Below are 13,718 nucleotides of genomic sequence, written 5' to 3' on the forward strand. Positions count from 1 at the left end.
CCAGCTGGAGGCTGGCTGCAGCTCCTGCACCCCGCCATCAGCTGCTGGAGGCTTCTGTTCCTCCACCCCGCCATCAGCAGCTGGAGGCTGGCTGCTGGACCCTGGCTGCTGCTCCTCCACCCCGCCATCACCAGCTGGAGGCTGGCTGCAGCTCCTGCACCCCGCCATCAGCTGCTGGAGGCTGGCTGCTGCTCCTGCACCCCGCCATCAGCTGCTGGAGGCTGGCTGCTGCTCCTCCACCCCACCATGACCTGCTGGAGGCTGGCTGCAGCTCCTCCACCCCGCCATCAGCTGCTGGAGGCTGCCTGCAGCTCCTGCACCCCGCCATGAGCTGCTGGATGCTGCCTGCAGCTCCTCCACCCCGCCATCAGCTGCTGGAGGCTGGCTTCTGCTCCTCCACCCCGCCACCAGCTGCTGGAGGCTGGCTGCAGCTCCTGCACCCCGCCATCAGCTGCTGGAGGCTTCTGTTCCTCCACCCCGCCATCAGCAGCTGGAGGCTGGCTGCTGGAGGCTGGCTGCTGCTCCTCCACCCCGCCATCACCAGCTGGAGGCTGGCTGCAGCTCCTGCACCCCGCCATCAGCTGCTGCAGGCTGCCTGGAGCTCCTGCACCCCGCCATCAGCTGCTGGAGGCTTCTGCTCCTCCACCCCGCCATCAGCAGCTGGAGGCTGGCTGCTGGAGGCAGGCTGCTGCTCCTCCACCCCGCCATCACCAGCTGGAGGCTGGCTGCAGCTCCTGCACCCCGCCATCAGCTGCTGGATGCTGGCTGCTTCTCCTCCACCCCACCATGACCTGCTGGACGCTGGCTGCACCTCCTCCTCCCCGCCATTAGCTGCTGGAGGCTGCCTGAAGCTCCTGCACCCCGCCATCAGCTGCTGGAGGCTGCCTGCAGCTCCTGCACCCCGCCATCAGCTGCTGGAGGCTGGCTGCAGCTCCTCCACCCTGCCATCAGCTTCTGGAGGCTGGCTTCTGCTCCTCCACCCCGCCACCAGCTGCTGGAGGCTGGCTGCTGCTCCTGCACCCCGTCATCAGCTGCTGGAGGCTTCTGTTCCTCCACCCCGCCATCAGCAGCTGGAGGCTGGCTGCTGGAGGCTGGCTGCTGCTCCTCCACCCCGCCATCACCAGCTGGAGGCTGGCTGCAGCTCCTGAACCCCGCCATCAGCTGCTGGAGGCTTCTGTTCCTCCACCCCGCCATCAGCAGCTGGAGGCTGGCTGCTGCTCCTCCACCCCGCCATCACCAGCTGGAGGCTGGCTGCAGCTCCTGCACCCCGCCATCAGCTGCTGGAGGCTGCCTGCTGCTCCTGCCCCCCGCCATCAGCTGCTGGAGGCTGGCTGCTGCTCCTCCGCCCCACCATGACCTGCTGGAGGCTGGCTTCAGCTCCTCCACCCCGCCATCAGCTGCTGGAGGCTGCCTGCAGCTCCTGCACCCCGCCATCAGCTGCTGGAGGCTGGCTGCAGCTCCTCCATCCCGCCATCAGCTGCTGGAGGCTGGCTTCTGCTCTTCCACCCCGCCACCAGCTGCTGGAGGCTGGCTTCTGCTCCTCCACCCTGCCATCAGCTGCTGGAGGCTTCTGTTCCTCCACCCCGCCATCAGCAGCTGGAGGCTGGCTGCAGCTCCTGCACCCCGCCATCAGCTGCTGGAGGCTGGCTGCAGCTCCTCCACCCCGCCATCAGCTGCTGGAGGCTGGCTGCAGCTCCTCCACCCCGCCACCAGCTGCTGGAGGCTGGCTGCTGCTCCTGCACCCCGCCATCAGCTGCTGGAGGCTTCTGTTCCTCCACCCCGCCATCAGCAGCTGGAGGCTGGCTGCTGGAGGCTGGCTGCTGCTCCTCCACCCCGCCATCACCAGCTGGAGGCTGGCTGCAGCTCCTGCACCCCGCCATCAGCTGCTGGAGGCTGCCTGCAGCTCCTGCACCCCGCCATCAGCTGCTGGAGGCTGGCTGCTGCTCCTGCACCCCGCCATCAGCTGCTGGAGGCTGGCTGCTGCTCCTCCACCCCAACATGACCTGCTGGAGGCTGGCTGCAGCTCCTCCACCCCGCCATCACCAGCTGGAGGCTGGCTGCAGCTCCTCCACCCCGCCATCACCAGCTGGAGGCTGGCTGCAGCTCCTGCACCCCGCCATCAGCTGCTGGAGGCTTCTGTTCCTCCACCCCGCCATCAGCAGCTGGAGGCTGGCTGCTAGAGGCTGGCTGCTGCTCCTCCACCCCGCCATCACCAGCTGGAGGCTGGCTGCAGCTCCTGCACCCCGCCATCAGCTGCTGGAGGCTGCCTGGAGCTCCTGCACCCCGCCATCAGCTGCTGGAGGCTTCTGTTCCTCCACCCCGCCATCAGCAGCTGGAGGCTGGCTGCTGGACCCTGGCTGCTGCTCCTCCACCCCGCCATCACCAGCTGGAGGCTGGCTGCAGCTCCTGCACCCCGCCATCAGCTGCTGGAGGCTGCCTGCAACTCCTGCAACCCGCCATCAGCTGCTGGAGGCTGGCTGCTGCTCCTGCACCCCGCCATCAGCTGCTGGAGGCTGGCTGCTGCTCCTCCACCCCACCATGACCTGCTGGAGGCTGGCTGCAGCTCCTCCACCCCGCCATCAGCTGCTGGAGGCTGGCTGCAGCTCCTCCACCCCGCCATCAGCTGCTGGAGGCTGGCTTCTGCTCCTCCACCCCGCCACCAGCTGCTGGAGGCTGGCTGCTGCTCCTCCACCCCGCCATCAGCTGCTGGAGGCTTCTCTTCCTCCACCCCGCCATCAGCAGCTGGAGGCTGGCTGCTAGAGGCTGGCTGCTGCTCCTCCACCCCGCCATCACCAGCTGGAGGCTGGCTGCAGCTCCTGCACCCCGCCATCAGCTGCTGGAGGCTTCTGTTCCTCCACCCCGCCATCAGCAGCTGGAGGCTGGCTGCTGGACCCTGGCTGCTGCTCCTCCACCCCGCCATCACCAGCTGGAGGCTGGCTGCAGCTCCTGCACCCCGCCATCAGCTGCTGGAGGCTGCCTGCAACTCCTGCAACCCGCCATCAGCTGCTGGAGGCTGGCTGCTGCTCCTGCACCCCGCCATCAGCTGCTGGAGGCTGGCTGCTGCTCCTCCACCCCACCATGACCTGCTGGAGGCTGGCTGCAGCTCCTCCACCCCGCCATCAGCTGCTGGAGGCTGCCTGCAGCTCCTGCACCCCGCCATGAGCTGCTGGATGCTGCCTGCAGCTCCTCCACCCCGCCATCAGCTGCTGGAGGCTGGCTTCTGCTCCTCCACCCCGCCACCAGCTGCTGGAGGCTGGCTGCAGCTCCTGCACCCCGCCATCAGCTGCTGGAGGCTTCTGTTCCTCCACCCCGCCATCAGCAGCTGGAGGCTGGCTGCTGGAGGCTGGCTGCTGCTCCTCCACCCCGCCATCACCAGCTGGAGGCTGGCTGCAGCTCCTGCACCCCGCCATCAGCTGCTGCAGGCTGCCTGGAGCTCCTGCACCCCGCCATCAGCTGCTGGAGGCTTCTGCTCCTCCACCCCGCCATCAGCAGCTGGAGGCTGGCTGCTGGAGGCAGGCTGCTGCTCCTCCACCCCGCCATCACCAGCTGGAGGCTGGCTGCAGCTCCTGCACCCCGCCATCAGCTGCTGGATGCTGGCTGCTTCTCCTCCACCCCACCATGACCTGCTGGACGCTGGCTGCACCTCCTCCTCCCCGCCATTAGCTGCTGGAGGCTGCCTGAAGCTCCTGCACCCCGCCATCAGCTGCTGGAGGCTGCCTGCAGCTCCTGCACCCCGCCATCAGCTGCTGGAGGCTGGCTGCAGCTCCTCCACCCTGCCATCAGCTTCTGGAGGCTGGCTTCTGCTCCTCCACCCCGCCACCAGCTGCTGGAGGCTGGCTGCTGCTCCTGCACCCCGTCATCAGCTGCTGGAGGCTTCTGTTCCTCCAACCCGCCATCAGCAGCTGGAGGCTGGCTGCTGGAGGCTGGCTGCTGCTCCTCCACCCCGCCATCACCAGCTGGAGGCTGGCTGCAGCTCCTGCACCCCGCCATCAGCTGCTGGAGGCTGCCTGCTGCTCCTGCCCCCCGCCATCAGCTGCTGGAGGCTGGCTGCTGCTCCTCCGCCCCACCATGACCTGCTGGAGGCTGGCTTCAGCTCCTCCACCCCGCCATCAGCTGCTGGAGGCTGCCTGCAGCTCCTGCACCCCGCCATCAGCTGCTGGAGGCTGGCTGCAGCTCCTCCATCCCGCCATCAGCTGCTGGAGGCTGGCTTCTGCTCTTCCACCCCGCCACCAGCTGCTGGAGGCTGGCTTCTGCTCCTCCACCCTGCCATCAGCTGCTGGAGGCTTCTGTTCCTCCACCCCGCCATCAGCAGCTGGAGGCTGGCTGCAGCTCCTGCACCCCGCCATCAGCTGCTGGAGGCTGGCTGCAGCTCCTCCACCCCGCCATCAGCTGCTGGAGGCTGGCTGCAGCTCCTCCACCCCGCCACCAGCTGCTGGAGGCTGGCTGCTGCTCCTGCACCCCGCCATCACCAGCTGGAGGCTGGCTGCAGCTCCTGCACCCCGCCATCAGCTGCTGGAGGCTTCTGTTCCTCCACCCCGCCATCAGCAGCTGGAGGCTGGCTGCTGGAGGCTGGCTGCTGCTCCTCCACCCCGCCATCAGCTGCTGGAGGCTGCCTGCAGCTCCTGCACCCCGCCATCAGCTGCTGGAGGCTGGCTGCTGCTCCTGCACCCCGCCATCAGCTGCTGGAGGCTGGCTGCTGCTCCTCCACCCCAACATGACCTGCTGGAGGCTGGCTGCAGCTCCTCCACCCCGCCATCAGCTGCTGGAGGCTGCCTGCAGCTCCTGCACCCCGCCATCAGCTGCTGGAGGCTGCCTGCAGCTCCTGCACCCCGCCATCAGCTGCTGGAGGCTGGCTGCAGCTCCTCCACCCCGCCATCAGCTGCTGGAGGCTGGCTTCTGCTCCTCCACCCCGCCACCAGCTGCTGGAGGCTGGCTGCTGCTCCTGCACCCCGCCATCAGCTGCTGGAGGCTTCTGTTCCTCCACCCCGCCATCAGCAGCTGGAGGCTGGCTGCTAGAGGCTGGCTGCTGCTCCTCCACCCCGCCGTCACCAGCTGGAGACTGGCTGCAGCTCCTGCACCCCGCCATCAGCTGCTGGAGGCTGCCTGGAGCTCCTGCACCCCGCCATCAGCTGCTGGAGGCTTCTGTTCCTCCACCCCGCCATCAGCAGCTGGAGGCTGGCTGCTGGACCCTGGCTGCTGCTCCTCCACCCCGCCATCACCAGCTGGAGGCTGGCTGCAGCTCCTGCACCCCGCCATCAGCTGCTGGAGGCTGCCTGCAACTCCTGCACCCCGCCATCAGCTGCTGGAGGCTGGCTGCTGCTCCTCCACCCCACCATGACCTGCTGGAGGCTGGCTGCAGCTCCTCCACCCCGCCATCAGCTGCTGGAGGCTGCCTGCAGCTCCTGCACCCCGCCATGAGCTGCTGGATGCTGCCTGCAGCTCCTGCACCCCGCCATCAGCTGCTGGAGGCTGGCTGCTGCTCCTGCATCCCGCCATCAGCTGCTGGAGGCTGGCTGCTGCTCCTCCACCCCACCATGACCTGCTGGAGGCTGGCTGCACCTCCTCCACCCCGCCATCAGCTGCTGGAGGCTGCCTGCAGCTCCTGCACCCCGCCATCAGCTGCTGGAGGCTTCTGTTCCTCCACCCCGCCATCAGCAGCTGGAGGCTGGCTGCTGGAGGCTGGCTGCTGCTCCTTTACCCCGCCATCACCAGCTGGAGGCTGGCTGCAGCTCCTGCACCCCGCCATCAGCTGCTGGAGGCTGCCTGGAGCTCCTGCACCCCGCCATCAGCTGCTGGAGGCTGGCTGCTGCTCCTGCACCCCGCCATCAGCTGCTGGAGGCTGGCTGCAGCTCCTGCAACCCGCCATCAGCTGCTGGAGGCTGGCTGCAGCTCCTCCACCCCGCCATCAGCTGCTGGAGGCTGGCTTCTGCTCCTCCACCCCGCCACCAGCTGCTGGAGGCTGGCTGCTGCTCCTGCACCCCGCCATCAGCTGCTGGAGGCTTCTGTTCCTCCACCCCGCCATCAGCTGCTGGAGGCTGCCTGCTGCTCCTGCCCCCCGCCATCAGCTGCTGGAGGCTGGCTGCTGCTCCTCCGCCCCACCATGACCTGCTGGAGGCTGGCTGCAGCTCCTCCACCCCGCCATCAGCTGCTGGAGGCTGGCTGCAGCTCCTCCATCCCGCCATGAGCAGCTGGAGGCTGGCTGCAGCTCCTGCACCCCGCCATCAGCTGCTGGAGGCTGGCTGCAGCTCCTCCACCCCGCCATCAGCTGCTGGAGGCTGGCTGCAGCTCCTCCGCCCCGCCACCAGCTGCTGGAGGCTGGCTGCTGCTCCTGCACCCCGCCATCAGCTGCTGGAGGCTTCTGTTTCTCCACCCCGCCATCAGCAGCTGGAGGCTGGCTGCTGGAGGCTGGCTGCTGCTCCTCCACCCCGCCATCACCAGCTGGAGGCTGGCTGCAGCTCCTGCACCCCGCCATCAGCTGCTGGAGGCTGCCTGCAGCTCCTGCACCCCGCCATCAGCTGCTGGAGGCTGGCTGCTGCTCCTGCACCCCGCCATCAGCTGCTGGAGGCTGGCTGCTGCTCCTCCACCCCAACATGACCTGCTGGAGGCTGGCTGCAGCTCCTCCACCCCGCCATCAGCTGCTGGAGGCTGCCTGCAGCTCCTGCACCCCGCCATCAGCTGCTGGAGGCTGCCTGCAGCTCCTGCACCCCGCCATCAGCTGCTGGAGGCTGGCTGCAGCTCCTCCACCCCGCCATCAGCTGCTGGAGGCTGGCTTCTGCTCCTCCACCCCGCCACCAGCTGCTGGAGGCTGGCTGCTGCTCCTGCACCCCGCCAACAGCTGCTGGAGGCTTCTGTTCCTCCACCCCGCCATCAGCAGCTGGAGGCTGGCTGCTAGAGGCTGGCTGCTGCTCCTCCACCCCGCCGTCACCAGCTGGAGGCTGGCTGCAGCTCCTGCACCCCGCCATCAGCTGCTGGAGGCTGCCTGCAGCTCCTGCACCCCGCCATCAGCTGCTGGAGGCTGGCTGCAGCTCCTCCACCCCGCCATCAGCTGCTGGAGGCTGGCTTCTGCTCCTCCACCCCGCCACCAGCTGCTGGAGGCTGGCTGCTGCTCCTGCACCCCGCCAACAGCTGCTGGAGGCTTCTGTTCCTCCACCCCGCCGTCACCAGCTGGAGGCTGGCTGCAGCTCCTGCACCCCGCCATCAGCTGCTGGAGGCTGCCTGGAGCTCCTGCACCCCGCCATCAGCTGCTGGAGGCTTCTGTTCCTCCACCCCGCCATCAGCAGCTGGAGGCTGGCTGCTGGACCCTGGCTGCTGCTCCTCCACCCCGCCATCACCAGCTGGAGGCTGGCTGCAGCTCCTGCACCCCGCCATCAGCTGCTGGAGGCTGCCTGCAACTCCTGCACCCCGCCATCAGCTGCTGGAGGCTGGCTGCTGCTCCTCCACCCCACCATGACCTGCTGGAGGCTGGCTGCAGCTCCTCCACCCCGCCATCAGCTGCTGGAGGCTGCCTGCAGCTCCTGCACCCCGCCATGAGCTGCTGGATGCTGCCTGCAGCTCCTGCACCCCGCCATCAGCTGCTGGAGGCTGGCTGCAGCTCCTCCACCCCGCCATCAGCTGCTGGAGGCTGGCTGCTGCTCCTGCACCCCGCCATCAGCTGCTGGAGGCTTCTGTTCCTCCACCCCGCCATCAGTAGCTGGAGGCTGGCTGCTGGAGGCTGGCTGCTGCTCCTCCACCCCGCCATCACCAGCTGGAGGCTGGCTGCAGCTCCTGCACCCCGCCATCAGCTGCTGGAGGCTGGCTGCTGCTCCTCCACCCCGCCATCACCAGCTGGAGGCTGGCTGCAGCTCCTGCACCCCGCCATCAGCTGCTGCAGGCTGCCTGGATCTCCTGCACCCCGCCATCAGCTGCTGGAGGCTTCTGCTCCTCCACCCCGCCATCAGCAGCTGGAGGCTGGCTGCTGGAGGCAGGCTGCTGCTCCTCCACCCCGCCATCACCAGCTGGAGGCTGGCTGCAGCTCCTGCACCCCGCCATCAGCTGCTGGAGGCTGCCTGCAGCTCCTGCACCCCGCCATCAGCTGCTGGAGGCTGGCTGCTGCTCCTGCATCCCGCCATCAGCTGCTGGAGGCTGGCTGCTGCTCCTCCACCCCACCATGACCTGCTGGAGGCTGCCTGCAGCTCCTGCACCCCGCCATGAGCTGCTGGATGCTGCCTGCAGCTCCTGCACCCCGCCATCAGCTGCTGGAGGCTGGCTGCAGCTCCTCCACCCCGCCATCAGCTGCTGGAGGCTGGCTGCTGCTCCTGCACCCCGCCATCAGCTGCTGGAGGCTTCTGTTCCTCCACCCCGCCATCAGTAGCTGGAGGCTGGCTGCTGGAGGCTGGCTGCTGCTCCTCCACCCCGCCATCACCAGCTGGAGGCTGGCTGCAGCTCCTGCACCCCGCCATCAGCTGCTGGAGGCTGGCTGCTGCTCCTCCACCCCGCCATCACCAGCTGGAGGCTGGCTGCAGCTCCTGCACCCCGCCATCAGCTGCTGCAGGCTGCCTGGATCTCCTGCACCCCGCCATCAGCTGCTGGAGGCTTCTGCTCCTCCACCCCGCCATCAGCAGCTGGAGGCTGGCTGCTGGAGGCAGGCTGCTGCTCCTCCACCCCGCCATCACCAGCTGGAGGCTGGCTGCAGCTCCTGCACCCCGCCATCAGCTGCTGGAGGCTGCCTGCAGCTCCTGCACCCCGCCATCAGCTGCTGGAGGCTGCCTGCAGCTCCTGCACCCCGCCATCAGCTGCTGGAGGCTGCCTGCAGCTCCTGCACCCCGCCATCAGCTGCTGGAGGCTTCTGTTCCTCCACCCCGCCATCAGCAGCTGGAGGCTGGCTGCTGGAGGCTGGCTGCTGCTCCTTTACCCCGCCATCACCAGCTGGAGGCTGGCTGCAGCTCCTGCACCCCGCCATCAGCTGCTGGAGGCTGCCTGGAGCTCCTGCACCCCGCCATCAGCTGCTGGAGGCTGCCTGGAGCTCCTGCACCCCGCCATCAGCTGCTGGAGGCTGGCTGCAGCTCCTGCAACCCGCCATCAGCTGCTGGAGGCTGGCTGCAGCTCCTCCACCCCGCCATCAGCTGCTGGAGGCTGGCTTCTGCTCCTCCACCCCGCCACCAGCTGCTGGAGGCTGGCTGCTGCTCCTGCACCCCGCCATCAGCTGCTGGAGGCTTCTGTTCCTCCACCCCGCCATCACCAGCTGGAGGCTGGCTGCAGCTCCAGCACCCCGCCATCAGCTGCTGGAGGCTGCCTGCAGCTCCTGCACCCCGCCATCAGCTGCTGGAGGCTGGCTGCTGCTCCTCCACCCCACCATGACCTGCTGGAGGCTGGCTGCAGCTCCTCCACCCCGCCATCATCTGCTGGAGGCTGCCTGGAGCTCCTGCACCCCGCCATCAGCTGCTGGAGGCTGCCTGGAGCTCCTGCACCCCGCCATCAGCAGCTGGAGGCTGGCTGCTGGACCCTGGCTGCTGCTCCTCCACCCCGCCATCACCAGCTGGAGGCTGCCTGCAGCTCCTGCACCCCGCCATCAGCTGCTGGAGGCTGGCTGCAGCTCCTCCACCCCGCCATCAGCTGCTGGAGGCTGGCTTCTGCTCCTCCACCCCGCCACCAGCTGCTGGAGGCTGGCTGCTGCTCCTGCACCCCGCCATCAGCTGCTGGAGGCTGCTGCTCCTCCACCCCGCCATCACCAGCTGGAGGCTGGCTGCAGCTCCTGCACCCCGCCATCAGCTGCTGGAGGCTGCCTGCAACTCCTGCACCCCGCCATCAGCTGCTGGAGGCTGGCTGCTGCTCCTCCACCCCACCATGACCTGCTGGAGGCTGGCTGCAGCTCCTCCACCCCGCCATCAGCTGCTGGAGGCTGCCTGCAGCTCCTGCACCCCGCCATGAGCTGCTGGATGCTGCCTGCAGCTCCTGCACCCCGCCATCACCAGCTGGAGGCTGGCTGCAGCTCCTGCACCCCGCCATCAGCTGCTGCAGGCTGCCTGGATCTCCTGCACCCCGCCATCAGCTGCTGGAGGCTTCTGCTCCTCCACCCCGCCATCAGCAGCTGGAGGCTGGCTGCTGGAGGCAGGCTGCTGCTCCTCCACCCCGCCATCACCAGCTGGAGGCTGGCTGCAGCTCCTGCACCCCGCCATCAGCTGCTGGAGGCTGCCTGCAGCTCCTGCACCCCGCCATCAGCTGCTGGAGGCTGCCTGCAGCTCCTGCACCCCGCCATCAGCTGCTGGAGGCTGCCTGCAGCTCCTGCACCCCGCCATCAGCTGCTGGAGGCTTCTGTTCCTCCACCCCGCCATCAGCAGCTGGAGGCTGGCTGCTGGAGGCTGGCTGCTGCTCCTTTACCCCGCCATCACCAGCTGGAGGCTGGCTGCAGCTCCTGCACCCCGCCATCAGCTGCTGGAGGCTGCCTGGAGCTCCTGCACCCCGCCATCAGCTGCTGGAGGCTGCCTGGAGCTCCTGCACCCCGCCATCAGCTGCTGGAGGCTGGCTGCAGCTCCTGCAACCCGCCATCAGCTGCTGGAGGCTGGCTGCAGCTCCTCCACCCCGCCATCAGCTGCTGGAGGCTGGCTTCTGCTCCTCCACCCCGCCACCAGCTGCTGGAGGCTGGCTGCTGCTCCTGCACCCCGCCATCAGCTGCTGGAGGCTTCTGTTCCTCCACCCCGCCATCACCAGCTGGAGGCTGGCTGCAGCTCCAGCACCCCGCCATCAGCTGCTGGAGGCTGCCTGCAGCTCCTGCACCCCGCCATCAGCTGCTGGAGGCTGGCTGCTGCTCCTCCACCCCACCATGACCTGCTGGAGGCTGGCTGCAGCTCCTCCACCCCGCCATCATCTGCTGGAGGCTGCCTGGAGCTCCTGCACCCCGCCATCAGCTGCTGGAGGCTGCCTGGAGCTCCTGCACCCCGCCATCAGCAGCTGGAGGCTGGCTGCTGGACCCTGGCTGCTGCTCCTCCACCCCGCCATCACCAGCTGGAGGCTGCCTGCAGCTCCTCCACCCCGCCATCAGCTGCTGGAGGCTGCCTGCAGCTCCTGCACCCCGCCATGAGCTGCTGGATGCTGCCTGCAGCTCCTGCACCCCGCCATCAGCTGCTGGAGGCTTCTGTTCCTCCACCCCGCCATCAGCAGCTGGAGGCTGGCTGCTGGAGGCTGGCTGCTGCTCCTCCACCCCGCCATCACCAGCTGGAGGCTGGCTGCAGCTCCTGCACCCCGCCATCAGCTGCTGGAGGCTTCTGTTCCTCCACCCCGCCATCAGCAGCTGGAGGCTGGCTGCTGGAGGCTGGCTGCTGCTCCTCCACCCCGCCATCACCAGCTGGAGGCTGGCTGCAGCTCCTGCACCCCGCCATCAGCTGTTGCAGGCTGCCTGGAGCTCCTGCACCCCGCCATCAGCTGCTGGAGGCTTCTGCTCCTCCACCCCGCCATCAGCAGCTGGAGGCTGGCTGCTGGAGGCAGGCTGCTGCTCCTCCACCCCGCCATCACCAGCTGGAGGCTGGCTGCAGCTCCTGCACCCCGCCATCAGCTGCTGGAGGTTGCCTGCAGCTCCTGCACCCCGCCATCAGCTGCTGGAGGCTGGCTGCTGCTCCTGCACCCCGCCATCAGCTGCTGGAGGCTGGCTGCTGCTCCTCCACCCCACCATGACCTGCTGGAGGCTGGCTGCACCTCCTCCACCCCGCCATCAGCTGCTGGAGACTGCCTGCAGCTCCTGCACCACGCCATCAGCTGCTGGAGGCTGCCTGCAGCTCCTGCACCCCGCCATCAGCTGCTGGAGGCTTCTGTTCCTCCACCCCGCCATCAGCAGCTGGAGGCTGGCTGCTGGAGGCTGGCTGCTGCTCCTTAACCCCGCCATCACCAGCTGGAGGCTGGCTGCAGCTCCTGCACCCCGCCATCAGCTGCTGGAGGCTGCCTGGAGCTCCTGCACCCCGCCATCAGCTGCTGGAGGCTGGCTGCTGCTCCTGCACCCCGCCATCAGCTGCTGGAGGCTGGCTTCTGCTCCTCCACCCCGCCACCAGCTGCTGGAGGCTGGCTGCTGCTCCTGCACCCCGCCATCAGCTGCTGGAGGCTTCTGTTCCTCCACCCCGCCATCAGCAGCTGGAGGCTGGCTGCTGGAGGCTGGCTGCTGCTCCTTTACCCCGCCATCACCAGCTGGAGGCTGGCTGCAGCTCCTGCACCCCGCCATCAGCTGCTGGAGGCTGCCTGGAGCTCCTGCACCCCGCCATCAGCTGCTGGAGGCTGGCTGCTGCTCCTGCACCCCGCCATCAGCTGCTGGAGGCTGGCTGCTGCTCCTCCACCCCACCATGACCTGCTGGAGGCTGACTGCAGCTCCTGCACCCCGCCATCAGCTGCTGGAGGCTGGCTGCAGCTCCTCCACCCCGCCATCAGCTGCTGGAGGCTGGCTTCTGCTCCTCCACCCCGCCATCAGCTGCTGGAGGCTGGCTTCTGCTCCTCCACCCCGCCATCAGCAGCTGGAGGCTGGCTGCTGGAGGCCGGCTGCTGCTCCTCCACCCCGCCATCACCAGCTGGAGGCTGGCTGCAGCTCCAGCACCCCGCCATCAGCTGCTGGAGGCTGCCTGCAGCTCTTGCACCCCGCCATCAGCTGCTGGAGGCTGGCTGCAGCTCCTGCACCCCGCCATCAGCTGCTGGAGGCTGCCTGCAGCTCCTGCACCCCGCCATCAGCTGCTGGAAGCTGGCTGCTGCTCCTCCACCCCACCATGACCTGCTGGAGGCTGGCTGCAGCTCCTCCACCCCGCCATCAGCTGCTGGAGGCTGCCTGCAGCTCCTGCACCCCGCCATCAGCTGCTGGAGGCTGCCTGCAGCTCCTGCACCCCGCCATCAGCTGCTGGAGGCTGGCTGCAGCTCCTCCACCCCGCCATCAGCTGCTGGAGGCTGGCTTCTGCTCCTCCACCCCGCCACCAGCTGCTGGAGGCTGGCTGCTGCTCCTGCACCCCGCCATCAGCTGCTGGAGGCTTCTGTTCCTCCACCCCGCCATCAGCAGCTGGAGGCTGGCTGCTGGAGGCTGGCTGCTGCTCCTCCACCCCGCCATCACCAGCTGGAGGCTGGCTGCAGCTCCTGCACCCCGCCATCAGCTGCTGGAGGCTGCCTGGAGCTCCTGCACCCCGCCATCAGCTGCTGGAGGCTTCTGTTCCTCCACCCCGCCATCAGCAGCTGGAGGCTGGCTGCTGCTCCTCCACCCCGCCATCACCAGCTGGAGGCTGCCTGGAGCTCCTGCACCCCGCCATAAGCTGCTGGAGGCTTCTGTTCCTCCACCCCGCCATCAGCAGCTGGAGGCTGGCTGCTGGAGGCTGGCTGCAGCTCCTGCACCCCGCCATCAGCTGCTGGAGGCTGCCTGGAGCTCCTGCACCCCGCCATCAGCTGCTGGAGGCTTCTGTTCCTCCACCCCGCCATCAGCTGCTGGAGGCTGGCTTCTGCTCCTCCACCCCGCCACCAGCTGCTGGAGGCTGGCTGCTGCTCCTGCACCCCGCCATCAGCTGCTGGAGGCTGCCTGGAGCTCCTGCACCCCGCCATCAGCTGCTGGAGGCTTCTGTTCCTCCACCCCGCCATCAGCAGCTGGAGGCTGGCTGCAGCTCCTGCACCCCGCCATCAGCTGCTGGAGGCTGCCTGGAGCTCCTGCACCCCGCCATCAGCTGCTGGAGGCTTCTGTTCCTCCACCCCGCCATCAGCTGCTGGAGGCTGGCTTCTGCTCCTCCACCCCG

This window comes from Nothobranchius furzeri, unplaced genomic scaffold, assembly GCF_043380555.1.
Source record: "Nothobranchius furzeri strain GRZ-AD unplaced genomic scaffold, NfurGRZ-RIMD1 Scf022, whole genome shotgun sequence".
Lineage (NCBI taxonomy): Eukaryota > Metazoa > Chordata > Actinopteri > Cyprinodontiformes > Nothobranchiidae > Nothobranchius > Nothobranchius furzeri.